Source organism: Centruroides vittatus, unplaced genomic scaffold, assembly GCF_030686945.1.
Source record: "Centruroides vittatus isolate TY-2023 unplaced genomic scaffold, ASM3068694v2 contig_970, whole genome shotgun sequence".
Taxonomy (NCBI): Eukaryota; Metazoa; Arthropoda; class Arachnida; order Scorpiones; family Buthidae; genus Centruroides; species Centruroides vittatus.
Genome location: NW_027122643.1, coordinates 3,347,993 through 3,364,216, shown reverse-complemented (window position 1 = coordinate 3,364,216; position 16,224 = coordinate 3,347,993). Strand labels below are relative to the sequence as shown.

The following is a 16,224-nucleotide window of genomic DNA, read 5'->3' as shown; positions in this document are numbered from 1 at the left end:
GATTTTAAAATTAGGTTACCTTAATATATATATATATATATATATATATATATATATATATATATTTCCTTTTTGAATCAACGTTTAATTAATTTATCCACTTTCAAAGGTAAAAAATATTAATATTTCTATTTAATAGATATAAAAACGAATTTAATAAACAATAAAATGTTATAAAAATCATATTTTAATCAATTTTTGTTTTGAATATACGTAAAATATTTGTTTGTTATCAGAACATTTTTTTATTCTTTTTTCCAGACGAATTTTTGCAATTTTGATAAAAGAAGAAGGGTAAAATGCTGTTGTAACTTTGGTACAAATGTCAAAGAGAATTTCTAGACACATCGGTTATGACCTAAGAAGTATTGCAAGATAAGCAAGAAGACGCACATCCCTCTGAAGGGCCCCACAGTTGAGGGTTAGAGACCGCTAGAAATGAGATGCGATTCTTAACGAGCTCGATGTCTTTCGGCAACATTATCCCTACCTTACTTAACTAAAATTAAAATATTTTCCCGACAAAACTTAACTAAATATAGATATAGATATATATATATTAACGGTAGAAAATTTATCCATTAAAATAATTTTCATACGTTTTACGACTATAAAAAGTATAAGTAAAACGATTAATTTTGTTTAATTCTATATTACGCAATGCACTAATGATACTTTTCGTTAGCTCTTAAGTGATCAGGGATTTTTAAAAAAAATAAACAATAACAGCTCTCAGATCATTGCCAATGGGCCTCAAGAGGTATTTAACCCGTTTGAAGATCAGGGCCTCATCTTGACTTTTTAAGAAAAAAAAGAAAAAGATTTCTCCCTTAGAACGATAAAGTTAAGATTGATTTGAAAAGTTGAATTTATATATTTTTAAATTGCAATCGTATTTTTAAAGGAAATATATGGCTAGCTTTCAACAGTAGTTTATATACCTACTTTAGTATATGCGATAAAAATTTCAAGTCGAAATTTAATAGGTATGAATTGAACAATCGTAAGAAAAATTATATTTGGCTTGTTGCCCATAATAGAAAGAAGAAAAGGATGTTTAACACCACAAAAGTAACCATAAATCATATTTTAAAAGTTATAAATAACTGTAATTTTTGTATAAATAAACTTACGTAACACTGAATAATTTATATATTTATACATGAATTTTTAACTTGTATATAATGCTCAACTGGCAAATAAATTAAAATTATTTAACTATTTTAAAATATGATTATATTTAAACATTTACGTCTCACCGGAAATTACGTATTATGTATATTTAATACTAAAATAAAGCGTTAAAATTGAATTTATTCAAAAGCTGAAGCTGCGGTCTTTCATCGTAAATAATTGCATACGTCAAAACAAAGATCTAAAATTTTCGAATTCCTGTTGTTGGAGGAAAAAGAAAACTTTATTATCGTAGATGTGGTTTTATCAATGTCAAGAAAGTTCATGCAATAGGTTAGTGATAAGACAGGAATAATTAATCATTATGAAAGATGTTAGCTTATCAACAAAATTTGTCTATGAATGCTGATGAATAGTATATACACCCTCTTAAATTTATATTAAATAATTGAGATATTTTATTTGACAATTATATATATACATATTACATTTATAAAACTTCTATAGAGGGTAAAAGTTATGTAGTAACGACCAACTTGAGCCTAATAATTTATTATTTTAAAGATTTATAAAACGGTAGTTATTTATTTATTTCTTAAAAAAATCTGCTTGATATTCTTAGAGCATAAGTTTTGATGAGATATCAGCTTCCAAGAATCAGTCACTCGATTCTAATATGCCGCACTGCACCAGGAAGTCGAAAATAAAAAAAGCATAGAGATGACGGATCAACATTTTGATTTACGTGCATTTTTGAAACACCGGGAATGAAAATAAACGAGTATTTTTATCCCGAAGTTAATAAATAAAAGAGGAACCCAGGTAGCTATTCAGTTGCTGATTCCTGCTGAGTTAGAATGGTTGGCAATGGAGTGAGATAAAGAGATACCCCATTACACCGTGTAAGTAGGGTGTTAAAAAGAGTAAAGAAAGCAAAATATTTTTTAAAAATACACTCACCTTAATTCGCATAATTCACCAGATGCGCAGCATCTAGTAAAACAAAAATAAATGCTGTACAATATATACTTTTATAATCTGTTACAAGTCATTTATAACTATCAACTTGTATATAAATGTACGGATAATATATGTAATAAATTAGTTACGTATAAATATTTTTACGTAATATACACTTAATCAATAGCTTATAAACGTAACACGTGACACAGTCTACTTATGGGTAATCAATTAATTTAATTTAAGTAAATGTAGGTCTGCCTATTTTCAACTAGTTGTAATAATTATAACAATAACAACAATTTAACGAATTATATGGGAACCATTTTCTTATTATTCAGAAATAAAATTGTAAAAAAACAATTTACTGCAATCTGTTTTCCATCTGTTAAAGGAATTGAAAGACAGGTTGCAGTTTTGGCACCAGTATATTAAGGGGATATACAACACAAAGCATATTGAAATTTAAAAGTCTTTTGTTTTACATTTGTATTTAATTATAATTATAATTTATTAAGTATTTTAATTAATAAAAAAATTATATAAAACACAAATTAAATTTTGACCACTTTAAAAGTTATTTAACACAACTTTCTTTCTTTTCTTTATAAGTTTATGTATATTTATATACATATTTACTTTGTAAGGGTTACTCTATATAAAATTTTGAAAAACTGATTGTTGAGCTTTTAATTTTTAAAAATGTCTTAAACTCAGAATGAGTGCCAAGTAAAATATGCTGAATCAGACATTTGATATTGTATTTTATGGCTTCTACTTTATCTTCTTAACTATCAAAATAGGAAAATTAGGGATGTTTCCATTTTAGTTTTAAACAATGCGTTGTTTTAAACACAAACAAACAAAGGAAAAAATCTAAATACCGTACTAATTATTTATTTTATAGCTATTTGTTTAAGTTAAGAAATTTAAATATTAATTCTCTTTGTTGAGAAATTGAATTTCTTTTTTAAATAATTATTCATTTATATTAATAAATTAAAATGTTTACATTTTATAACTGTCAAGAAATTATTTCTATGTTATTTTTATAAAGAAATTTTAATTTGTTTTATGAGAAAATGAAATTTGTATTATTTAAAAGTTATAAACTAGTTATTGGCTTAAGAAACTGAAAGTTTTAAACAATAAATAAATACTTATATACAATATATTATATAATTTAACAAAGATATATCTATTATAATGTATTTGGTGTATCATAAAACAAACTACGTTCCATATATGTCAGATTTGACCTTCACCAACGTTATACAATAGAAAAATTGGATGATGTCGTATTAACTATGTCAGCATAGCAAAAGCCCACAATTCAACATCACTACACAACCTACTTCGTTAAGGGAATCGTCTAAGCATCCAATAAATGTTTGATTTTTCTCTTTGTTGTTCGCCATTTTTTGATATTGACCTTGGCATATACCTGAATTAATAGACATTCGATTCAAGGTCTTATATGAAGCGTCAATGATTTATCAACATCCATAATTCTTTGCCTGAAGGCAATTAGGAAATAGAAAAAAAAAGTCTTTATTATTATTATAAATCCGACTTCCTGGTTTGGAATGATTTAATTGAAAAATTCTTCATACTTGTCCTTTTATTTCTAAATTGTAAATATTTTACTTAACTGAAATTTCAATTGTTTTAAGTGCAATATTATTCTTGTTAATATTAGTAATCTTTTTATTTTGTAACTTGTTATAGGGACATCTAAATAACCGTATCGGTTGTGTGACAATGTCGTCATACATTACGTTTGATCGGATACTAAAACCTACGCAAGTTTTAAAATAGTATATAATTTGGTCTGAAGAAGTATATAAGATATTCTGTATCTAAAACTACTTTTCAAATGAAATTGAGGATTAGTGGTTTTCTGAAACTGATCACGTCAACATGTTTACAGTAACACCTTATGCATTTATTGGCCTGTCGTCTGGAAACCTTGCAAATTGTTTATTGATTCAAGCATTCGATGATACCTGTAGAAGTATCCTTTTGTAAATCCATCAGACATACACAAAATTAATAACTTATTTTAAAAAGTTTAACATCGTCTCTTTAATATTGACATATATTTTATTCTGTAAGCCTAAAATGAAATTTGAAAATTATTTACACAATTTTTATTAACGTTTATTTCTTGTATATATTAAATTTACTTTTCGGTGAAAGCGGTTTATATTTGCGTTTCATATTTTGACAAGAAGGAAGTATCATTTAGACGAAAATCTTTCATTTAGTATTGATTTTGTTTTTGCTGAAATAACGAAACATGATCGGAATAAACAATCTAAAAGATCTCCTGTGACTTAAGAAGCGTTAAACGTTTATCTGGCGTAATATTCAGAACATAACTTCAATAGAAGAAATTAGAAGTTATAACCGTTTTTAGAAATCTTTACGTGTTTCTACGTAGAACTAATGAAGCAATTATCGTTCTCAACTAAACTAATCCATGCTGCCAATTATACTACCCATCGATTGAAATCCGTTCGAATTCCTTCTGATGGTATCTCCCTTTTTTATCCTTCCAATAACGTTTCCATGTTTATCCGTCTCTTCCAATCACCATGACAACCGCCTGGAATCTTCCTGTCTCCCATCCGACATGGGATCTTTCGTTCGATATTAATTTTATCCAATGCAAGCGAGTTCTGCACGTTCCTTTTTGTAATATTACTAAAAATCACCTTGTAACAGTCTTCTAGCATTAATATCTGTTATAGAGTTATATGTATATCTTACATATCTATTATGGATATATTAAGACAGATATTTTTAACATTTCTCTCAATGTTATATATAAAAGTGAAACTGTTCCTGAAACAATTTGGTCAAGTTTATTGACTCCGGAAGCACGACCAAGGTCATGAGTCACAAGGTCGTTGTCCTAACTGACAGGTTTTGAAGGGGGACTAAGGGATGATATAGGTGTGAATGACCTTACTCAATCTCCACCTTAGTTTTTTGGGTTTTTCCCATTTACGTGCTCGTTTCTTGAATATTAATTCAGTATTATAGTATTTGTCTTAGAAAAAGATGGCAATTTTCACTAATACGATCCTCAAAGTACAATTTATTATCGCATAATGAAGATGAAAATCAAACGTCTGACTTATGTTAGAAACACGTTTTCATTATTAAGTTCCTTATTCGAAAAAAAGGCAAAAGAAAAACACTATAGTGATTCTACGTGAAGAAGATTGTGTTGGAAACAGAAACAGGTCATTGCCACACGTTTGGGGCAAATGGCCCTTCTGGCCTCATCTTTCCTAACTTGCCCAGCTGCTACTCTTCTTGTCCCCACCGTGGGAATTTTGGCGCTTAGCTTTATTCAGAACAAAGAAATTCTAAACTGAAACCTATTCAAAGCTTTAACTCGAGTTAAATACAGAAGCACCGAAAAATAATTCAAGATATTTAATAAAATATTCGATTTTAAAAGCATTTCTTTTCCTTTTTAATGAAACTGTGATACAGGTTATATATCATTTCAAATCTGAATCATAGCCATGACGACAAATGTCGATATAACTGGTATTTTAAACCTGGCGACATGTTATTGATTTCGGCACACATTTTTGCTATAAGTCACGAATCTAATTTAAGTGTGTGAAGCCTCAAAATAACATATATAATCCTACATCAACCAAATTTAAAAGTTAATAACCTAGAAAACACGGCAAATTTTCTGTATAAATAAATAAGAAGAAAGTAGTATATATTTTAGTAATAATTAACCGGTAGACTACGTAGAACCAATGAAATTTCTAAACAATGAACATTAATGTTCATTTTACTATTGCATGCTACCTAATCTGTTATCATCAGAACACGTACAGTAAATTATTCTTTTTGATTTGGTTTCTCTTAGCACGAATAGAATTGGAGAGCTTCATGAATGATGGCAACTATTGTTTCCTACACCATTGTACAGAGGACAAATTCCCGCTCACGTTAGACAATGCCTGTTATTAACCTGTTATAATAGTTTGCAACGGTCGGTGTAGTTTCATATTCAAGGTTAGATTTCGTTTGTCGGAAGTCAGTTTTGTACGTGATAAGAAATTGTCACCTTGAATATCGTTGGAGCAACGTAAATTCTCAGTTGTATGGGTATATATTTATAAACAGATTCAGAAAATAAATCAATTCGTTTATTTTTAATCGTTTAATAAAGCGAAGTAATGAAGTTAAAAGGTAATTATAACACTAATCGACTTTGGCTTTCAATTTTTGGTTTAATGAAACAATCTAATATGCAATGTACGGTTACGTTAAATAAAAAAAATATATTCATACATAATATTTCCTGATTTGATTATACGTTGCATCATTTACAGGTGCAATAATTAATAAAATTATAGTATAGGTAAGTTGGCAGAGGTCCAAAAAATATCGAACTTCTCGTAAGAAGAAAATTTCGTATTAATATAAACAACATAAGAAGCTCAATGTATTTTTTTTTAGTGATAAAAGTGCAGCACTAATTAAGCATGCAAATTTTTATCTTTTATCGTAAATGTCTAGACATAACATCGATAATTAGTTGGAATATGTGGCACAGAATTAAAATGTTTAAGTTACATTAGGTCAGTAGGAGAGGTAGGTTGATGATGATTCAGATCTGCAATCGATAAGCGGAACTGACAAATGATTGATTGTTTGCACTTATGTTGGCGTGGCGTTTATCGGATACTACCTACGGTATAATATGTACAATCCTATTGGATTAAAACAAATAAAATCAATTTTCAACTACCTTATTTATTACCGGGTAAATAGAATTCCATTTTTTTAAAATGCAGAATATTGGTTAAAGGAAGCTTTACTGCAATAGTCAGGTGTTACGCAGTGAAAACAACAACACAGGAAATGACACGAAATTTAAGGCGTTGCTAATGTATAATTTTGTGTACTTTTTAGCAAAAAATCTTGCACGAAAATAATTTGCGTAATGAGATATTTACAATATAAAATTATTAAACAGTTTATAATTTTATATTATCGATTTTCGTTGTTACAAACATTAATAGAAAACTCGGTTAACAGAGTATTTAATATTGCCATTTCAGCTCAAATTATTTTAAAATTTTAAAAAATTCTCTACAGTAAAATTACTCTTTAATGTGTAAATAAATTTATAATATAAAATTGAACACACAGCATTTAAATATACGCAAATGTAAATCTTTATTTTTAAGTCATAATTTTCTGTTAATTTTAGTTTATTTAAGTATGTTTTTCTCACATTCTTATCATTCTAGTATTAATGAATGTAAAGATAATTATGCTCTCGGCTTCTTTAAAAATAATCAAGCTAAACACATTTATGTTTACGTGTCCTTCGCATCAAATGTATTAACGCCTTAATAAGAAAAAATATACTATAAATCGCAAAAAATTAATTTTATACGTTCCTAGCTTCATTTTTATTAAAAAGGATAAAAATACTTACGTCTATATTTTATTAATATCATAAGATTTGGTATATTTAAACATAGGACTTAATTAATCTTTTTGGGGTCCTGTTAGGTTATAAGAGATTATTTTTCTTAATTAACACTATAACTATAAATTTATAGATCTTTTAAGGATTTCGGGAATACAGGTAATCGTAAGCATAGTTCTAAACAACTCGATCCTGTATGGGTTGAGTCAAACCTATTCATGACGCAACGAGTGACAGACAAAGGTGCAATAAATTTTTTTTTTCTTCCATAAATCTTACCGAGCGAGAGTAGAACATAGAAAATAAAAGGGTAATGTCCAGAAGTGAATAGACAGTAAACAAAACTGTCGCTTCCTCATTCCGGACTAAAAGAAAAATCCGTTTGTCAACCGTGCATTCTCAAGAGTTTACTGTTCTAGACGTGTTTCAGCGGTCATTAGCATCATAGGAACATATCAACTATCTTGGATCCTTTTTTCTTTAAATAAAAAATAAAAAAAACCAATCTAATCGTACAAGTTTTTATTTTCAATCGGGCGAAAAATTCACTTCCTACGATAACTCTTATGGTTTGATTTTAACTCATCTTCGATGGTAATAACTTGTGGCAATTACCGAATTGAAGTTCACTGTCCTTTTGATGGTGTCGGATCTTTCAAAACGAGAATTCCGGTTTTACGATTGGTTCAATGGGATGTGACGAAACAGGAGGATGACGCCAACTGGCGGATATCGTTTCTCCATAATTCTTTGACGCGAGAATCGTTTCCGCTTCTGCGCAGATTTTTCCGAAAAGACCGCGTGACCATTTTTGAATTATCAAATAAATTTTCTCTCGGACAAATATGACTGACCTGATCTCTCTTCCATAAGCGTATTCTTGTCGTAATTCAGGTGAAAGGCCGCCGCTTTACTCGTAAAATAATAAGCTCTGTGGAAAGAATCGGGACATTAGCCTAGATTGCTTCACATTTTGTCGCGATGAAAGTGAGACGATCTGTGGTACTGAAAGTCAGTAAATATTGCCAACAGGAAAAAACCTAGATCTGACTTACGTAATTGTTTTTTTTTTAAACATATACGTAGTAGTTGCCGCCAAAAAAAACTTGCAGAATACTACTCTCGTGTATTCATATTCACACCGATTTTATATCTTTCATATTATCGTTTCGTGTATCTATATTAATATTCTAGTATTAAAATTTAAAATTTACGCTACGTTATTATTATTTTTAAAACTCGTTTGTCATCTTTTATGAATTTAAATTTTATACTTAATAAATACAAACTTTATGTGGCGTCTGGAATCTTTAAAAAAAGGAAAAAGAGGGTTTAAAATTACAGAACTTGCATAATAAATAATATATATATAAAACTATTGCATTTTTGTTATATATAAATATTAATATAAATAAAACTTTACATTTATAAACAAAATTCTATTTTTAAAATTAACCTAATAGCAAAAAATACCAACGATAATTTTTTGCCTTATTCATACTAAATAATATATTATTTAATTAGTAATGTTCGTAAATTATATTAATTATAAATTTAAAAATATTACTCATTCACGTGACTACAAAATGGCGTCCATTATTAGAGATAAGTTCGATTTTTCGATATATGAATTCATCGTATCCAGTTTCATCTTAACGTATTTGATTGAAAACAATTCGTACGGTGTTATATATTTCGTAAAACATTTAATAAAAAGCGGATAGATAAAAAAGAGGATGTATGAATAAATAAGTTAGACTCAAACGGAAGTAAGCCTAACTGATTTATGGCGGAATGCTTTGTTTCTGATTTCGTGTGACATTTTCACTTCCTATTCATCAGATCGATAACACGCTATCGATTTTTAACAACAGCTGGGTACCATCTCATTTAAAGATCCCAAATATTCACTAAGTTTGTGCGCATTTAGAATCTTTATCGGGTTTGTATCTTAAAGAGGCATTCTGCCAAACAGTTCTTATGCTTTACAAAGTTCATCGTCCTTACGTAGTTACTATGAACCTCTCCATTTATACCATTAAAAACAAATAAAAACACTCAAACTACAAAAACCTCGACTTATTTTTACACAATTAAAACCTCTACCTATTTGTAAATCATCTTTTTTTTTAAAAAAAAACTTCATTAAACACATAAAAGTGAAGGTAAAACGTTCCTTTTTACCAAATTTAGTAAGCAAAAATAGGTAGAAAAATACAATTTTTACAGATTTCTACCGATATATTTTAAAACAATAACAGGTTTGGCTAAATGGGGATATAATTTCAAGTTAGACTGCAATATTACTAATTAGTTAAGAAGAATTTTTGGATTTTTATATATCGTTGTATATACCAAGAAACAAAATTAAAGACTCCTATATATAGATGATTTTTCCTGTATGTGTAGAGCATGCGCCATAATTGAGTCTAGTGACATCATACTGCGTGGTATCACATCAACGTAATGCGGAAGAGAAGTTTGTCTGGATGTTTTCGTTGAGTTCTGTTATCATTGCCAGAACCATGAACGAAAATAGGTTAGCGGGTCTGTAAAAACGTAATGGGTTCATTTTTTACACGCGAAATAAATTTGTAATTTAATAAGTTTGGTTAAATCATATTATATAATCATTTCCATCTGTGTTTCTTTAAGTAATTTGAGTGCAAATTACGTAAAATTCAGCAACACATAGATACGTAAAAAATCAAAAAATCGATAGTAAAAAAAAGAAAACTAAACCACATAGTTTTTATATATGTAAATATGCAATAAATTAAATAAAATTTCTTTAATTTAATTTAATTTTTTAATGTCGTGAGTGAAAGAATTTAGATTGATTTTTTTTCTCTTATAACAAGTAAATCTGCATAACATGTTTATAAAATTATTCAATTTATATATATATATATACACATATATAGAATCGTTTAAAACGTACATTGCCTAACGTAAGAAAATGAGAATAATACTTACTGATGAACATTATAATTTGATTCTATATAAAGACGGTAATTTTATACTTGTACAGACACAAATATTGTATAATCTTGATAAGAAAAACTATGAAAAATTTACTGTATATATATATATAAGAACCGTGCAAGAGTGAAATCTCAACATCGAGAACACACTTGACAGATGAACGACTCTCTTCAAGTACAGACATAAAAACGTCCACCCGGTTTGTAAGAACGAGTTTATTCGTAATAGTACAGGCTAGGAAAAAGTACTGTAGGATTTGCCCTACTCTGGCTGTCTTGTTCGCTTGATCTCGAGTAGGTGTATAGTTTCTACTATAACATATTTCACTAAACAAATAGGTTATCTCATACGCTTGTATCTTCCTAGGTCACGGAGAAAATTTATGAATTATACTTTTTATTTATTTATACATATAAGGATAAAATAAATTTATACGATTATATAAGTTTTAATGTTTATATAATTTTATTTAAAATTTTTCCTGAATTTGAAATTATCTTAACTGTCTCAAATGTCGCAATATTCTTTAGAATTGTGTCAGAAGGCGGTATGACATACTAAAAATGCATTGAAAAAACGCAAGTCTGATGAAAGGTTATCGAGTGGCACATATGGAAAAAATTCTGCTCGATTAAATAGCACGAGTTTTCCATATTTTGAATGTCAATCGATTGTTTTCTGGTTCAGAAAAAAAGGAAGAAAGTGAGTTCCTTATCGAATATTTTATTCGATAAAAAGGATTAAACGAAAGCAAGCTGGAAGTTTCCTACTTGCACGTAGTTCAAAGTAAGGATGATATTGAACCAGTGCAGTTTCCGTTTTGTAAATCGAGCATCTTCAGACAGACAAAACTTAAAAGGATGACGTCATATCTGGGTGGTTGGGGTGTTCGTTCAATAAATAGAATAGCCTCACCATTGACTCGGTCCTTCAACTTCGCCTGTAGCAAACCAACAGCCTGTTTGGCTTGCTGCGTCGGACATTCAACTACGTTGTCTTCTACGCATAGTCCAATTGTGTGTCTTCCAGTGATGGATTCTATCCTCTTTGCTCTTATAGGGATCTCCTTTACAGTTATTCAGAAGTTGGTTTAATCGCATGGCATCTAATACAAAAGGGACATCGAAGAGCGGATCCCAGGCAACCAGAAAAAAAAAAAAATGCTTCTGAATATTTCCATTTTTACAGTGTATATCTGGTATCCAGGTGTAAAAATATTCCAGATATTTTCTTTTAAAAATCAAGATGTAGGTGGAAATAAATAGCAACGTCCTTTTTATAACTTATACGAAGTCCACTAACCTCGTATTTTCACGGGAATATTGGCTGTCGATCAATGCAAAGGCGTGGTTAGTCCGTTTGTTTCTACGAATGTGTATTGTCTAATATCTTTTTTAATTGCCTGACTGAGAAAATAAAAATGGTCGTTTGATATTAGAGTTTAAAATACAGTCGAAATTTAATTACTAGCCAGAATTAAATGGGCATCTTCTACTTCTCTAGCGATTTATGGCCGCCCCTTAACCGATTTTGAAACATTTTCCTAATCTTAGTTTGTACTTTTTTTTTCTCTGGAAGTTAACAATTTTTAGCCACTTGTCTGTTTTAAATCACTTGCAACGTAACTGAGTAAACAGTCGGCATTATAAACGACATTAATTTACAAGTTTAATTACTGATGCGTTTCTGTAAATGCCACATAAGTTTATTAAAATAAATAGGCGAACTCCGAAGATAAACTGAATTTATTCGCACTTTCCCCGTGTCTTTTGATCACCTTTTGAATATTATCGTTTCAAAACCCGTCATTCGTTTGTACGTCAAGAAGAAAAAAATTATCTGGTTTAATGAAATAATAAAAAAGCAGTATTCGTTGCACTGTTCTAGATATCTGAATTATTATTTCTTTCAACGAAAACGTTTAATTATTAATCTGTTAAATTATCTGCATTGTTAACGAAAACGATATTTTTTATATAGGAAAAAAAATAATTAGCATGTGTGGAGAAATGTAATATAATATGGCCTATAACAAAAAGAAAATTAATTTTAAAATTGATATTTGCTAGATGAATAATTACAATAATAAATTAAAAAGAGAAAAAATCGGGGCTGTGTTAATTTTTAATTTTAGAAATTAACCTAGATTTGATAAACCAAGAACGCTTTTAACATAAATTAACAATAATGGGTCACATCCATATATTATCACCCTTAAATGACCAAGTTGACGCTGTACCGGTAGACAGAACGTGCAGGAAAAACCCCCTTACATACTAATTTTATAAATATAAACTGTGTACAATGAAATGTATACAGTTATTATTTGTATCTACCGGTAGTACGAAACTATAGAAGCAAAACTACTTACCGACATACACAGTGGAGTTGATAAAGTATCATATAGTCTACTTAAAGCTTCGAACTTGCACATATTGGCTTGATGCCCACGTGCAATCTAAATATTAAGTTGGTGTGCATATACTACGCACCCATACATAATTTAACTGTACTGTGTAACAACACAATTATTAAGTTGTCAGCATAGGGAAATAATGTCTTCAAGGTCTCCAACTTTAAACCTTAGGAGAAAGAGATAGACAGAGAGAGTACAGAATCGACCTTGAGGTTCGCTACCCTAGCGCACTACTAGGTTCAGGTGGAGAGATACTGCAATGGCTGTGGTGTCGGCCTCTGTTGGCCAATCGTGTAGCTGGAGCGAGTATCATGGCAGCCAACAGCACAGCGCGTACTCCTGACTCAATGGTACATATGGTGGGTGTAAACAAAACTGACTCATATACCATCCTGATCGACTTAAACGATTGTTTGTGTATAAACCGTTTATCACTGCATCGTCACACATTGATAAATTGATAACCGACGCTAACTCCTTCCTATTAATAACGTTTTAAATGCTACACAGCCGAGAAATTATATAAATAATTCGATATAATTAATTCTTTTAATGGATTACTATCGAATTATCGAATAAATAGAGAAAATTAAAGCACAGACATCATGCACTTGACTCTCTAACCTTGACAGAATTCTGCAACTACATAAATATCGACCTTTCAGTCATTGACCTTCTCCATGCAGTCTCATGTGCTTTCACGTTTTTATCACTTCACGATGTCGCGTGACTTTACACGCAGACTATAGATAGATGTAAGGATAAATCGTACCTCTTTACATCGATTGTGATGTCGGAATTAAATGCATTTTGCCTCCTTTAAAAATGGTGGCCCGTTCAAATGTTAATGTAGGTTATATGCAGATTCGAACGATCGATAAATCAACTGGATTAAACTGGGTTTAAAATTAATTTAAAATAATTCTTGTTTTATATTTTTGGACGTTTTTAAATTATGTTTAGATATATTTATCATCCGATTGATTATGTTTTTGTTAGATCACGCTTTTATCTGCGAAAGTTCAGAGGAAAATATGTGACTGTGTCAAAACTATTTGCTTTATCTTGCATACGTAAATTATATATAGGTCACAATGCTGTTTTACTATCTTATCTATGTTCATGGAGGATGTTCTGTAGAGGAAAGTGAGTAAAATAATTCTCTAGTTATTTCCAATCGACTATTGACGTAAATGCAATGTGCTTTTTATTATAATTTTGTTCAAAAGAATACAAGAAGAAATTTCGGTTTTTAATATTCTACAATTGTTGCTGATTGGTTAACACGAATTGCTTAAATTGCAATCTCCTTGTTTTGAGTGGCTTTTGACATTTATTGCAGAAAATCGTGTCAAATATTCCAAATTTATTACACAACAGAATTTGCATAATAAAAAGAAACAGTATATAGATTAGCCTATTTGGACAAACGATTATAATACAATAATTTATTATCAATCAGCTCAGTGCAACATGGGCTAACGAGAATAAGACCTAATTTCTAAAATAATGACGGTAGTTTATAAATTAAACAAACAAAACATAAAGGTAGAATTTTAATATTTAATATAGAATGACGCTAATGGTTATTAAATTTTTATTTTTAAACACAATAATTCTATTTGTATGAAATTGCTCGATGATTTATAACAAATAATTATTTTAATAACATTTTTTTTCAAATTGTAATACAATTTATATATTTGTGTGCACGTGTACAGTAATTTTCTTAGCTGATGAGTTCTTTCAAAGCAATGAAATTCGTACTAAATTCAAATAAAAATTCATTACAGAAATTACACGTAATGATTTAAAATACATATATTCAAAACTGAACAGACTTTTAAAATTATTATTTAAATAACTAAAATGTAAAAATATGGCTGTTAACTTTCATAAATATTTAAAATATACACATGTGTAAAAAATGTGTATAGTATTAAATTCAGTGTAAATTGCTTGTTACTATTATTTTGTAATCTTTCGTATATTTGCAGGTGCATAGACTCGCATGTCAAATCAATTACAGATATTGTAAATTTTCCCATATAAAATATTGGAATTAACAGGATGTTGAAAACAAAGCGGGATGTTTAATCAGCGGGCAAAATAAAATGTCTGTAAGATATACGTAGACCTTTTCTTTAGCTTCAAACTATTTTTAGGATTATTAAAATGGTGTGTAATGGAAAATAATGTTATAAACAGTTTTATATTATTTATGTGCGTACGTATATACCAATAGTAATGGGCAACCTTTCAAACACAAGTTCTAAAGACAATGTATAGATATTTACAGTATATCAGACAGAAATATATGAACTACACGATATATTAAATTGGAATTCGAGTAAGTTAATATACAGGTTCTTTCCAGGTGAAAATAGTCTCTTGCTGAGCCTTTGTTCGTGTCGAGGATGCATCAGGTGTTAATACTGTATTTGTATATTAACAGCTGATGAACTCGTATTTGATGTTAGGTAATTTCCCTATAAAAATAAAATTCTATATAAACTTGTGTAATACAAATTAATACCAGAGAAATATTTACTAAGCGCATGATTTTTTATTTTTACTGTTATCTTGTTATGTATCTAAGTATTCAGTTGATATAGATTTTTCACAATTGCATTTACTATCGAAAGAATTCTTAAAATTTGAAAAATAAAATATATTACAGAGGAAAGTATTGATCAGTTTACATAGAAAACGAACACATTTTTGCATTTAATACTTAATTAATGGATTTGAATTAAATTAAATTATTCTTGTAACCGTTTATTTCTTAATCGATTTTCAAAATGAAAATATTTCCGAAATTTACAGTTCGATTCTGAATTCTCTATAAATTTCTTATACAAAATAAGTATAGTGGTAATAATGCATTTATTCGAAATGATGATTACTATAATTACATGAAAAAATGTTAAAAGTAAAAGGAAATTATTTATAATAAAACTAATAAAAAATTCAAAGTAATCTATTAGTTCGTATAGAAAGAAGACTGTTCCTTGTCATCAATAAGACAATATAAACTATAGACACTGCGTACTGAAAGACGAAACACGCTTCGTAAACCAGTGATAAACAATAAAAACCGACATTGTTACTGACTGTTTTATCGTATTTAACAAAAATGATAAAAGTTTTCCATGGGAAATGAATTTAAGATTCTCCTACGTATGATACAATAAAATATAAATAAAATTGTTCTTATAACTTAATGATACATTAGCAATTTAAATAGACA

The 16,224-nt window shown here is 29.1% G+C and overlaps 1 protein-coding gene across 1 annotated transcript in view; it reads right to left on the bottom strand.

Moving 5' to 3' along the window:
• Positions 1 to 13,218, bottom strand: part of LOC136985482 (solute carrier organic anion transporter family member 74D-like) — a 32,965-nt gene extending 19,747 nt beyond the window's left edge. The window contains exons 1-2 of the mRNA XM_067282770.1: positions 12,930 to 13,218; positions 2,095 to 2,127 (exon numbers count right to left, since the gene is read on the bottom strand). The gene's annotated coding sequence lies outside the window, so the exon portion shown is untranslated. The remainder of the gene's footprint in view (positions 1 to 2,094; positions 2,128 to 12,929) is intronic.
• Between the last annotated feature and the right edge of the window lie 3,006 nt (positions 13,219 to 16,224).